General features: G+C 53.7%; 1 long non-coding RNA gene across 8 annotated transcripts; it reads left to right on the plus strand.

Annotated features, from left to right (window-relative positions):
* On the plus strand, nucleotides 1–12,154 carry LOC113243936 (uncharacterized). 8 transcript variants are annotated; one of them, XR_008961111.1, is made up of 9 exons: nucleotides 1–300; nucleotides 436–659; nucleotides 1,109–1,225; nucleotides 3,645–3,849; nucleotides 3,946–5,125; nucleotides 9,137–10,922; nucleotides 11,115–11,360; nucleotides 11,606–11,692; nucleotides 11,809–12,154. It is a non-coding gene; the product is annotated as an uncharacterized LOC113243936 (long non-coding RNA). The 8 variants fall into 8 exon arrangements; XR_008961107.1 differs by having other exon boundaries at nucleotides 14–300; nucleotides 436–1,225; nucleotides 3,946–4,101; nucleotides 4,942–5,125; nucleotides 9,137–9,355; XR_008961110.1 differs by having other exon boundaries at nucleotides 3–300; nucleotides 436–1,225.
* The last annotated feature ends 408 nt before the right edge of the window (nucleotides 12,155–12,562 follow it).

Consider the following 12,562-nt stretch of genomic DNA (forward strand, 5'->3'; position numbering starts at 1 on the left):
AAAACACCAGCCGGACAGCCCCCAAAGTCCCTGAAGGGCGTGAGTGCTGTTTATCCTGGAGGGCTGCGTCAGACAAAGTCAGGGGTAGACTGAGCTGAACAGGGTGCCACCCAGGGTGAAGAAGCCAAAGCAAGATGAACCATGACCGAGAGCGAAAACCAGAGGTCAACCCCAAGGGACGGTACCACGTGGTAGAGTCTGTGCCTAAGATGCAAGCACAGGGGCCAGGAGCCTAGAAGGCTGGTGCTACGGACTGGATTGTGTCCTCTCCAAATTCATGTGTTGAAGCCGTCACCCCCGGTATGACTCTATTTGGAGACTGGGTCTTTGGGGGAGTAATTAAGGTTAAGTGAGGTTGTCAGGGTGGGGCCCTAATCAGAGAGGACTGGTTTCCTTATAAGAGGAAAAGACACAGTGAGCGCTTTCTCTCTCCAGGGGCCCTTAAAGGGAAGGCCATGTGAGGACAAAGTGGAAAGTGGCCCCCCACAAGCCAGGAAAAGAAGTCTCACCAGAAACGGACTTTGCCAGCACCTTCATCTTGGACTTCTGACCTCCATAACTATGAGAAAATCAATTACTGCTGTGTGAGCCTCCCAGCCTACGGTATTTTGTTACGGCCGCCCAAGCGGACAAAGACAGTCGGTGGGAAAGATCTCAAGGTGAGGCAAGGAGAGGAGGAGGACTGGCTACGTAATTTGCGGGCTTTATGCGAAATGTAAATGCTGACTTTTTTCAAAAATTATTGTATATTGCAAGACAGCAACAGCAGAGCATTAAACCACATGCAGGCTGTACACCATGAAGACAGCCCTGAAGACGGGTGAGGGTGGAGGCCTCGATCTAACGCACGCACGGGCGAGGGGTCTATCCGTACCGCTCGCTGGGGTCCTCCTCTGGGCTGGCGCGCAGACACCGGCACACACAACCAATTCAGAAAGCGAGCATAAGAAGGCGGGTGGACTTTAAACTGCGTTGCACAGGAAGCGCAGTAAGCACACGCAGAGAGAGATTAATTCTTCAGGATGCAAAAGGGTGAGAAATGAGCACGCGCGAGAGCGCGCAGGCGGTGACATCAACATCCCTTACTCCCCGCCCCCCCCACGAACAGGCCTGCGTAGTCGGTTTGGACCACGTGACAGCACTACTGGCCACACTGGATTGGACCAGGGCCGGTCACCTGATCCACGCCAGCCAATCAGAGCTCTCTCCAGAGAAGGCCGCACAGGTTGGGATTCTAGGTGCTGTTAACCCAGGAGCTTGGGGTGGTCTTTCTCCCTGGCGAGGGGGGCTGCAGAGAAGGAAGAAGGGGGCGGAGCCACAGAGGGAAGCCCTTAGGGTTCATGATCCCTGTCCCTGTCCCTGATCCTTGTCGTTTATGGACATCTGGCTGCATTGGCGGGGCGCCTTGAGACACAGCATGTGTTTGAGACATCCCCCTCTTCTGCTTCAGCGAGCTCGAGTGGGTTTCTGTTGTTTGCTGGGGTGGGACAGGGCTTCCCAGAGGAGGGGGTGAGTGGGGTTTCCAGGGATGAGCAGGAAATAGGAAGTGGATGACATGGTGTGAGAGTGGGGTTCCTGGTGGGTGCTCCCCCGAGAGCTTCCTTCACACTCCTTCAGGTTTGCTATTTTTACCCAGAGCGCTCTCAGTTCCCAAGTGAGAGGCAATAATAAGAGGGAGTGGGAGAAGGAAGAATAGATTTATTAAAAGACTGGATTTGAATCAAAGGGTTTCTCTTCATTTCTGAGGGGGAACATTTCCTTTCTGATGCTGGAGAAGTCCCTCTTCGTTTGATTTTCTCCTGTGGGTCCTTTTAGTCATCTGTTCATTCATCAACTCATTCCTTCTCCACCTCCTATTTTTCCTCCTTCTTCTTATTACTGCTATTACTATTGCTACTACTCATTAGTCATTTGTTTGAATCCCACCTCTGCTACCTGCTAGTGTTTGCTCTGGATCACATTTCTTCTTTCTTCCCCAATGCGCATCATGGGGTCTGATACAGGAGCTTTCATCGTAGGGAGGCTTAAATGAGTCAAAATATGTAAAACACTGAGAACTGTGCCTACCGCTGAAAGCCTTCATGATCGTGGGTTCTTGATTTTTAAAATATTGACAAAGCACCTACTGCATGCTGGGTCTAAAGGATTGAGAGATGTCTGAGAAATGGTACCCGCTGTTCAGTTGGCCACATCCTGTAGCGATAGGCACAGAAAGAAAGACTTGCCAGGCGACTGCGTGGCTCAGACGGTTAAGCTTCAGACTCTTGATTTCAGCTCAGGTCATGATCTCACGGTCACGAGATGGATCCCGGTGTCGGGCTCCATGCTGAGCGTGGAGCCTGCTTAGGGTCTCTCTCCCTCTCCCTCTGCCCCTCCCCCCTCAAAAAAAAAAAAAAAGAAAGAGTTTCATGACAGACTTTATATGTTGATATGCTAAAAGGAAGGCCAAGGTACTGTGGGAAAGGAGAATGACCTCTTGGAACAGTTAGGAAAGGCCTTGCAGGAGAGGGTTTTGAAGGATGAAGAGGAGTTTTATATGGAGAGATGCAGATAAAAGGCATTCCAGGCAAAAAGAATTGCATTGAGCAAACGCCTGGAGGCAAGAAAGGCTGTTTGGGGAATAGTTAGAAAGGCATCTGGCTGAAGCTTAAAATGTGTGGCCCTGAGGGACAGGGAGGGCTAGACAAGAAGCTGAAGATACAAGTGAGAAAATACCACAAAAATATCTGCCCTGATTTCTGGCTTCCCAAGACATGAAGAGAAAATATTTTGCCACCTCCCAGGCTAGAAAAAGACAAAGCAGAGTCTCAAGAATTACCCAGAAGAAGACTCTTCAGCTGTTCATTTCTCCCCTGTGGAAGCATCCAGGCCAACTCTCTCCCAGGGGTCCTCGAGGGGGAGGGTGTGGCATGATTACTGGAGCTAGCCACCTTGCCCAAGTCCAGGTTCCACCTCTGTCATGCTGGGTCCTAAGGGGTGGGTAAGGCAGATGAGAGCAAGAGGGGCGTCAGAGTCTGGACTGTAGACACCGCGATGTAGCTGGAGGTGTGCGGTGCCAACCCCCCCTCCCCGAAGCCGAGGTCCCCTAGCCCCCTTCCTGGGTTCATCTTGCTGGGACTATTCTGGTTTTCTGTTAGCTACTTGCTCAGCACCCTGCTGGTGACACCTGCCACCGCCTCCAAATGCTTTTTGTGGCTGCCTTGCGTCCTGCTCTTGCCTATGAGGCCCTGACCCCCCTCCCTGGGCATGCTGGGGAGGGTAGCCTCGGCCACGGCTCAGGGTCTGGGGAGAGGGCAGGAGGTACACTCCTGTGGTTCTTTGGCCCTGTTTGAACAGGGGCTGTTGGCAACGGTGCTACACTTTTTCGGTCTTACCCCCAAATGTGCTGAGCCGAGGGAATTCCAGGCCTGGGGAAGTAGGGAAAGGATTGGGGGGCCAGAGTCATTTAAGACTTTCCTAAGGCCCCGGGCTCTCCTTCTCCTGAAGGCCTCATCCCACAACACATCACACAAAATGTGTCCACATGTCACAGTGAAGAAGACTGATTCCTGATCACACCATGCTGAGGTGCGGTTTACTGGTTGACAAAATATTTGTGCATGAGCAAATATTAACTTTGATTTTCTTTTCTTTTCTTTTCTTAGTTTGAAGGCAATAATTTTCCAGGTGTCCATGTTGTAGGCCCTTGCAAACTGGGTTGGAAGCACTGGGCTGTCTTTGAAGAGCCTCCCGCAGAGGTCCCCCGGTCCCTCGGCCCTCTGGTAGCCTTCTGCTCTGAACCCCACACTGTCACCTATCACAGTCCCACCCTTCGTGATGAATCTCCTGCGAAATCAACATCTTCATTAGGTATGAGGGACTTGTCTCCCAGTCCAGCCCAGGCACACAACGGGTGCTCAATAAATGGGCCTTGACTCTCTTCTCATGAAACTGTTCCTCTTCCAGCAGGGCCTGGAGATGGAGAGAGCCTGAGCTTGCAGGATAGACCTGACCTCGTGTCCTATCCTTCCTGGGGGCTGCAACCCATCTCACAGCTCCTCACAACAAGCCCGTGAGATAGAAAGGATGAGGAGTGCCCATTGTACAGATGGGAAAACTGAGGTTCTTGGGTGGGGTCCCTGGTGGCAAGAAACCAGCTGCAAAAGGCAGAGGGAGTCCCAGCTTCTGGTTGTGTCAGACTAACAGTAGAGACAAAGACTCAGAGTCGGGCTGTGGTCAGGAAAAGGGTGCAGTGCCTAGGAGAGCACAGGCTGGGGGTCAGGGGCAAGAGGAAAGGGAGGGGGAGGCCCAGGCCCAGGGAAGGAGAACCCAGAGCTGGGTGGGTCAGCAGGCTGGAGCCTTGGAACTGAAGCCCAGGTGTCGCTGCTGGGTAGCAGAAACTCCAGATCTGCCCCTCACCCGTTTGCCCCTCTTATCCCAGCAAAAAAAGATTCCTTTGGATGTACATTTAAGCCCTTGAGATAAAATCCAGATTACTGGGACCCACAAGGCCCTGGCCCCTCTCCAACCTCCACAGCCCCATCTTGCTCCATTCCCCTCCACAGGTAAATTTCATTCCCTCAAAAAATATCTACTGGGCACCTCCCAGATACTGAACATGAAGGTTGATCAGGTCAGTCCCCCTCCCTGCTTTCATGGAGCATATGGCCCAGTTTCCTCTGCTTGGAATGCCTTCTCCCACCCCTTTTGCCTAGCCAATGCCTGGTCATCTTTCAGGTCTTAGCTTAAAGGTCGCCTCCTCCAGGAAGCCCTCTGGGAAGCCCTTCCCCCTCAGGGCGAGCCACACTCCTTTATGCTGCCACCACACTCTACACTCCCTCATCACATTGTCCTGTACCTGCTTGGTTACAAGTTAGCCTCCTCTATCAGACTGTGAGCTTCAAGAGGGTAGGGTCTGTCTCATTCATGGGCCCTCAGACCTGCCTTCATCTGAAAACGTAGGTACTTAAAATGCTAGCATGTGAACGGGGCAAAAGAGCCTTGAAATCAGCACTGGATCCGGTCTCCCCATTGGCCGCGAAGTGGTAAGAAAAGCCTCACGTCCAGAGCCACACTCCAGATTCTCACTGGACTAAGGAGGTGGTTCCAGTCCTTTGCAGTTTGGGCAAACTGAGGCATAGAAAAGGTAAGAAACGTATCCAAGCTCACAAAGTGACTCTGGCGCTCTTAACCACCATGCTGCCTCTGAGGGTTGTGGAGAAAGTTCGCAGATGTCAGGTCCTTAGTGCGACGTAGGCACACGCTAAAAAGGGGCTGCAGTGGTTGTTCCCCAAGGAGAGGGGACTCTTGGGACAGAAGTGGGGGCTTTGAGGTCCAGGAGAGTCAGCCTTTCCTTTGGGAGGTGGAAGCAAGAATCTACCTGTTATTCCTGAGTTCTGGGCCTCGAGGGACGGCATCCATATCTTCACAGGTGACAGGCTGTAGAGTCTGGCAGGAAAGGGGGTGTGGGTGGCTTGAGCCAGAGTAATTCAGGGTAATGGAGTCACTGAGTGGGGAGGGGGAGGGGTGTGGCCAGGCAACGTGTAGGGTCTCCGGATGGAAAGAGGCCCTTAGGGACCGGCTGTAACAAGCTGTACCCAGTGCTGAGCTCTGGGCCAGGCACTCGTGTTTATGCTCTCCCTTGATGGGGAGCTCAGTGCCTCTCGGAGATGCTTTTGATTTGGGAGACTCTGACCATGAGAAAGTTCTTGTTTATGCTAAGCTGACATCTGCTTCCCAAAGCTGCGTCTGACAGGTGGTGCTCAAGGCCCACTTGGATCACACCTCCCTGTTCTCCCTACAGCCCTTCCGGGAGCTGAGTAAGCCATCCAGACCTTTCTGGTTTTCAGCCAAGATTCCTGCATCTCTCCTCTTTGCCCCAACCCTGACATTCAAGGCCTTCAGTCCCTGGGTCCATTCCCGTCGCCCCCCACCCCCGCCAGGCTCCTGGCCCACAGCCTCCCTCCCTGGGCCAAGGCCCCACCAGCCAGTTAGCTGGGTGCTGAGCACGCCAGATGGTCCTGCCTTGGACCCTCCCCTGTGACGTCCTCCCTTCTCTTCCCTGCAAGGTTCCAGGCCTGTGTCAAGTGACTCCCTGGGCCCTCTGCTCAGTGCTCTTCCTGGGGCCACTGTGACAAATGACCACAAGCTTGACTGCTTAAAACAACAGAAGTTTATTCTCCCACAGTTCTGGAGACCAGAAGTCTGAAATCAAGGTGTTGGCAGGGCTGGTTCCCTCTGGAAGCTTGAGGGAGACTCTCTCCCAAGCCTCCCTCCCAGCTGCTGGTGGCGACCAGCCACCCTCGTGGGCCTTGGCTTGGGCTTCTGGGTCCAGCCTCTGCACCGTCTTCACAGGGCCTTCTTCTCTCTGCGTCTATGCATCTGTGATCTTAGAAGGCCCCCAGCCATGGGATTTAGGGCTCACTCAATATCAAGGGGAGGTGATCTCCCCTTGAGATCCTTGATTACCTCAGCCAAGACCTGATTTCTAAATAAGGTTACATTCACAGGTACTGGGGGTTAGGACTCAGACCTATCTTTGGGGGGGGTACAATTCATCCAGCTACACCACCCCACCAGGCTAGGAGCATTTAGGGATCAGGGGGAGTGTCTCCTTCGCCTCTCCAACCCCATAGAAAATGCTTGTTGGGAGAACATTATTGACTGACTCAGTGAGTGGGAATCCAAACGGGGTGCCCAGAGCAGATGCCTGGGGGGGCTAAGGGGTGAGTGGATGGAATGGGGGGCTACAGATACCATAGGCTAGCCTCCCTGCCTCCCCAGCACCAGCTTCTCTGGAGAGGGCTGGAGAAGGGGCCCCTGCCAGCCTGCCCTCTGCCTGGGCACTGAGGCCGGGCTATGAGTGAGGCATGTCCCCAGAAACTGGGACCTGGTAGGAACCTGGGGCCTTGTGGGTGAAACCCAGGCTGGAGAATAAAAGCTGAGGGATTGCAGCAGAGGGAGGGGAGAGGTGGGTGCTGGGCTGGTCGAACAGCTGTTTTCACTTGAATAGAGGAAGCAACAAGGTTTGGCATGGGGGTCTGAGGACACAGATGGGCCGAGGTGTCCTGTCCTGCCCTCCACAGGCATCCGGGACCCTCGTGGCCTCCCACCTCCTACACCGGTGTTTCCTGGCAGCTGGGAATGCCAAAGACGGGGGCGGGGGTAATACAAGGACAATCCCAGCCTGTGCACGTGGGCCCTGGAGCTGATGGGCGTGGGAGGTGTGGAGGAGAGTCACAGCCAGCCTGGGCCTCTGAGCCACAGAGGCAGATGGACAGACAGACACGCATCAGGAGAGAAGCAGCTGGCACACAGGTCTCCCTGGGCACATCGTGGGTGGCAGGAAAGACCCCCCCCCCCACCTGGCCTTACACCCAGACCTGTAGCCTCCACTTGAATTCCCTCTGCCCTAATGCCAGTGGCAGCCCCCCCCAATGCCCAACCCAGGGGCTCTGAGCTACCCATGAATGAGGAAGGCTGGGTGTCTTGTGGGTGCAGAGACCGCGAGTCCCCAGCGTGGAGGGTTACAACAGGGAAGCTGGAAGAATGAGCTCCCTTCCCCACAAAAGGCACCTGCATCTCGAGGCCCTCCCCAGCCTGAGTCCCAGCCCCTTGGCGTCCTGCTCTCTGCATCCCAGCGGGCAACTCTCTTAAGGAGCTGAGCGCTGGAGACGGCTGCTGGGGGAGCCACTTCCTCAGCCTGGTGTGGAGGAGGGAGGCACCCTCGGGGAATGGTACGATGGCATCCCCAAGTGGGAGCAAAGGGCAGTTAAGGGGCTCCTTGGAGAGAGGGGGTTCAGGATTTGGGGCCTGGGCTCAGGGGCTGTACGTGGACGTGATTTCAGCTTTGCTGGACTTGGGTTCTCTGTCAGCGACAAGAGTTAATTACAGCATCAACCTGTTGGGATTAAACGAGATAATGAATATGAAGAGGGTTTGGAACATGGCTGACAGATCCCAGCTGTTGTGGCTTTCACTACCGGAATCCCTTCGTGTTTGGAGCTTTAGAAAGTTCCTCCCTGGGGCGCCTGGGTAGCGCAGTGGTTAAGCATCTGCCTTCGGCTCAGGGCGTGATCCCAGCGTTCTGGGTTCGAGCCCCACATCAGGCTCCTCCGCTAGGAGCCTGCTTCTTCCTCTCCCACTCCTCCTGCTGTGTTCCCTCTCTCGCTGGCTGTCTCTCTCTGTCAAATAAATAAATAAATTCTTTAAAAAAAAAAAAAAGAAAAAAAAAAAAAGAAAGTTCCTCCCTGTATGTGACCAGAAAAACTATGAACACAGAAGGGTCCAGTTGCTCCTTCCTCCCTTGCTGGTGAGGAAGGCTCTGGATCTCAAGGGGTGGGAGTGGGAGGAGGGGGATTGGAGAAGCCAGAGGAGGCCAGGCTGGATTTCACTGGGAAGCTGGAGAGCTCATGGCTAGAGAGAAATATCACCTGCACAAAGAGGGACCACGAGGGCGGGCTGTGGGAAAGCCCCACAGAATGTTCAGGAGTCTGGAGCCAGGTAGAGAGAAATCTGGGGAGCAGCAGGCATGGATGGGTAAGAGAAGATAAGAGGAAAGGGGTTTTGCTGAGCATTATGAATGCGCCTCTTTGGCGTTTTCTAGAGAGGCTTCTGGAAAAATGTAAATAACTTTTCAGCCATTTCAGATGCCAGACTTGTGTTTCTTTAAATGTGTAAGACAGACTCTCCGAGTAGCATATATTATCAAAAAAGAGCATCACAAAATCTCCCCAAGGCAAGCTTGTTCTGGAACTACTCTCTATTTTATGATTCTCATGGATGGCATAGCAGGAATGATAGCATCTTCTCTTCCTAACTGGTTGTTGTGCCCCCAAGATAGACCCTAAATCTGTCTATTCCTCTTCCTGATAAAACTCTGTTTCAGTTGGGGCTCCTGGGTGGCTCAGTCGGTTAAGCATCTGCCTTCGGCGCAGGTTGTGATCCCGGGGTCCTGGGATCGGGTCCCACATCAGGCTGCCTGCTTGGCGGGGAGCCTGCTTCTCCCTCTGCCTGCTGCTTGTGCTCTGTCCCTCTCCCTGACAAATAAATAAATAAATCTTTAAAAAGAAAACAACAACTCTGCCAAGCTCTCACCTCCTCTGCTGGAATCCCATGAAACCCTCCAAACTCTTGCCCCTCCATCCCTGTTCCACAGAGTGGCCAGAAAAGGAGTCACGAAAACTGACATCAGATCGTGGTGGTCCCTGCCCCTATCACCCCAGATCTGCCACGGCCCATGGGGTGATTCATCTCTCCTCACCACCGCCTAAAGCCACCGGGTCCTCTGCCTGCACAACTCAGCAGGCTCGCTGCTGCCTCAGGGCCTTGACACTGGCTGTTTCCTCTGCCTGGACTGCCCCAGAGTCCTAGCATGGTAGGTCCAGCTCAAATGTCACCTCCTCAGAAGCCTTCCTTGCTCACCTAGCCCGTCTCTGTCATGTCACCCTGCTTTACTGTCATCGTTACAGTTACCAAGGTCTATAAGCATATCGTTTCCTTACTGGTTTGCTCGTTTACCTCGTGTCTTCCCCACCAGAGCCTAAGCCCCAGGGGGCAGGGCCCTGTCTGCCTCCTTCGAGGTTACGTCTGCCTCGCAGAACGGGAAGACCCTTGGCTGGCTCTGCCTTTCCTGGGTGCAGGAAGGCGGCAAGTATGAGAATGCAGGGAGACCCTGGCCAGGGCACAGGCCACACTCATCGCTTGCTCTGCTGAGCGACATGACCCCAGGATGGCAGAGTACCGGAGCCGCCAGAAAGCGAGGTTTCCGTCTTCCTGCTCCAAGATCTCCAGGAGCTGCAGGCTGATAAGGAGGTAGACAAGGAAAAGGTCAGGCCTGGAGTCCCGGCGCCCCAGAAAAGTATGTGTTTGGGAGGCAGCCAGCAGAATCTTGGGGACTGATTCACACCCAAGCCAGCCCTCCTCCCAGAACCCCTCCCCAGAGGGCATTGCTCCCCCGTTCCCCACCCATGCTTCTGGCCTTCCCGAAGCTGGTTACTCAAGACACATCTGGGTGCCCTCGCTTCCTATTGCTGCTGTGACAAATTACCATGGAATCGTGGCTGAAATGTATTCTCTCCAGTTGTCGAGGTCAGGAATCTGAAATGGGTCTTACAGGGCTAGAATCAAAATCTCAGCACGGTTAGTTCCTTCTGGAAGCTTGAGGGGAGAATCCATTTCCTTGCTTTTCTCCTGTTTCTAGAGGCTGTCCTCATTCCTTGGCTCATGGCCCCACATCACGTGGCCTTTTGTCCCTTACCTAGTCTCTGACTCTGGCCGCCCTGTCGCCCCCACCTCCCCCCCTCACCCTTGGAGACACTTGTGATTGCCCTGGGCTCACAGTGGTAAACCGAGGACACTCTCATTGCAAGACCCTTAACTTAATCACACATGCAACATGTGATTCCCTTTTACAATGTGAGGTAACATTCACGGTTTGGGGGATGAGGATGTGGACATCTTTCGAGGGCCATTATTCAGCTACAACCTGGGCACCCCAAAAACAGACCTCAATAGATGGAACCTTAAACTATGGTTCCCAGAGCCCCGGGACTGGGGGGAGCTCTGGCTTCAACGGGGACAGATGCCTTTGATTTGTTTCATAGAATAAAGAAAGACAGGATTTGGGGCATAAAGTTTGAAAATCACTAAAATGGCTGTGAGAGCCTTGAGAGTAACCCTCCTACTTCAGTGGCCTGGTCTCCCCCTTCTGCCTCGTCCTCAGTTGCTTACTCCGCACAGCTCCCATCCCCCAACACCCTGGCTACTGTCTGTGATGGCACCCCCCACCGACCCGGGGCCACTGGCGCTGAAAGGTTAAGGGGTCCTGGTCCAAGCACAGTGCTGACCAGGACCTCACGCAGCTCCAAGTGCTTGGGGTCCCTGATGGTCTCCCCAGGTTGCCTTCACACCTCAGACCAGCACCGCTGTTCGTCACGGCAAAGGTGAGGTTGAGGTTGGAGAGGCCAGAGAAGGAGCAGAGTGTGGCCAAGAGGGCACCAGGGGTGGGTAGCCTGGGAAAGGGGTGGGGGAGGTTCCAGGCACCCTAAAAGGCCTGGGCTTGGGGAGTGGGGTTGGGACAGAGTGTGCCACACACCCCACTGTTAACTCATGGCATGATTCCTCTCCTGCCTCAGTTTCCCCATCTGCCTGGAGTATGACAGAGTGAATAATAGGAAGCATGAATCCAGCCAGCCGGTTTGGGGGCTCTGCGAGGGAACCCAGCACCTCTCTCCCAGGCCCTGGCTGGCTGCTCTGTACCCTTCATCTTGAGACCTGTTACCTCTGAAGGCCCGAATCCTTCATTTGTGGAGAGGTTCAGCCCAATGCCCCTGGGCATGAGCTCGGAGGTCGCATCGGCAGATGTGAACTTAAATTCCCATGTAAGCAGCTTCCCTTCTCTGAGCTAACGCCGTCATCTATGAAATGGGGACGACCCTCACAAGGCTGCAGGGGCGTTAAAGGAGCGCACACGTGGCATAGAGCAAGCCCTCAGCAAAAGGGAGCTGCTGCTACTACCTGCCCCCACATTTTCTTTGAAGTAATAACACAGAATTGGAATTCGTATAATGCTTGACATGGTGCAAAGTGTTTTCTTGGCTGTTATACCATGAAATCCTCATGACAGGTGGTGATATCGGGACAGATGATCCCAGTTTATGGAAGGGAGTGGGATAACTGAGACCGAGCACAGAGAACTCTCCAGAACTCACAGGTAGAACTGGAAGGTTCTTCCGGGGTGGTCTTGGCTTCTGGGGTGGGGTGAGGGAGTCTGAAGAGCTGTAATTTATTCATATAACAAACACTTATTGAGTACCTACTGTGTGCCAGGCACTGTTCCCGAGAGGCTACAAGGAAGAAGAGAGGCAAGACTGTCAAAGTGGAGAATTAAAGCAGAGACTCTGGAGCCAGCCTGCCTGGGTTCAAACCCCGGCTTTGTTGCTTTCCAGCTGTGTAACCATGAGCAAGTTACATAACCTCTCTGAGTCCCAATTGCCTCAACTGTAAAATCGGCCTAAGAATAGTATCTCCCCATGGGGGTGGGGTGGGGACTCAATGCCTTAATATAATGTTAGGAGAGCGCTTGGCAAATAGTAAGTGTGCCGTGTGTTTGCAACGATTAGTCTAGTGGGGGATGCAGAAAATTAACTGTAAACAAATAAATAAAATAATTGCAGATTGTGGCTGGTGTTTTCAAGGAAATAAACAACCTGCTGTGGGGGGAGGACTGTCTGTGGGGTAGTCGGGAGAGCCTCTCTGTGACTGCTTTAGGGCGATGTTTAGGGGATAGAGGAAGCAGCCTTGGCAAGAGCAGGAAAAGTGCTTTCCAGGCAGAGGGACCAGCAAGCGAGACTCCCTGAGGTGGAAAATGGCTTGGCAGGTGTCAGGAACACCAGAAGGCCTGAGAGGCAGGAGATCGGTGGGTGAGGAGGAGGACAGCACGACAGGTCAGAGAGGCCAGCAAGGCCGTATGGACCACAAAAAGGAGTTTGGCTTTTATTCCAGTATGGCGGGCAGCCACACGAGATGCTTCTGTGCTTATATACAGAAGCGGACCGTGCATGCAGAAACCCATACAAATTGT

The sequence above is a fragment of the Ursus arctos genome, unplaced genomic scaffold, assembly GCF_023065955.2.
Source record: "Ursus arctos isolate Adak ecotype North America unplaced genomic scaffold, UrsArc2.0 scaffold_23, whole genome shotgun sequence".
Taxonomy (NCBI): domain Eukaryota; kingdom Metazoa; phylum Chordata; class Mammalia; order Carnivora; family Ursidae; genus Ursus; species Ursus arctos.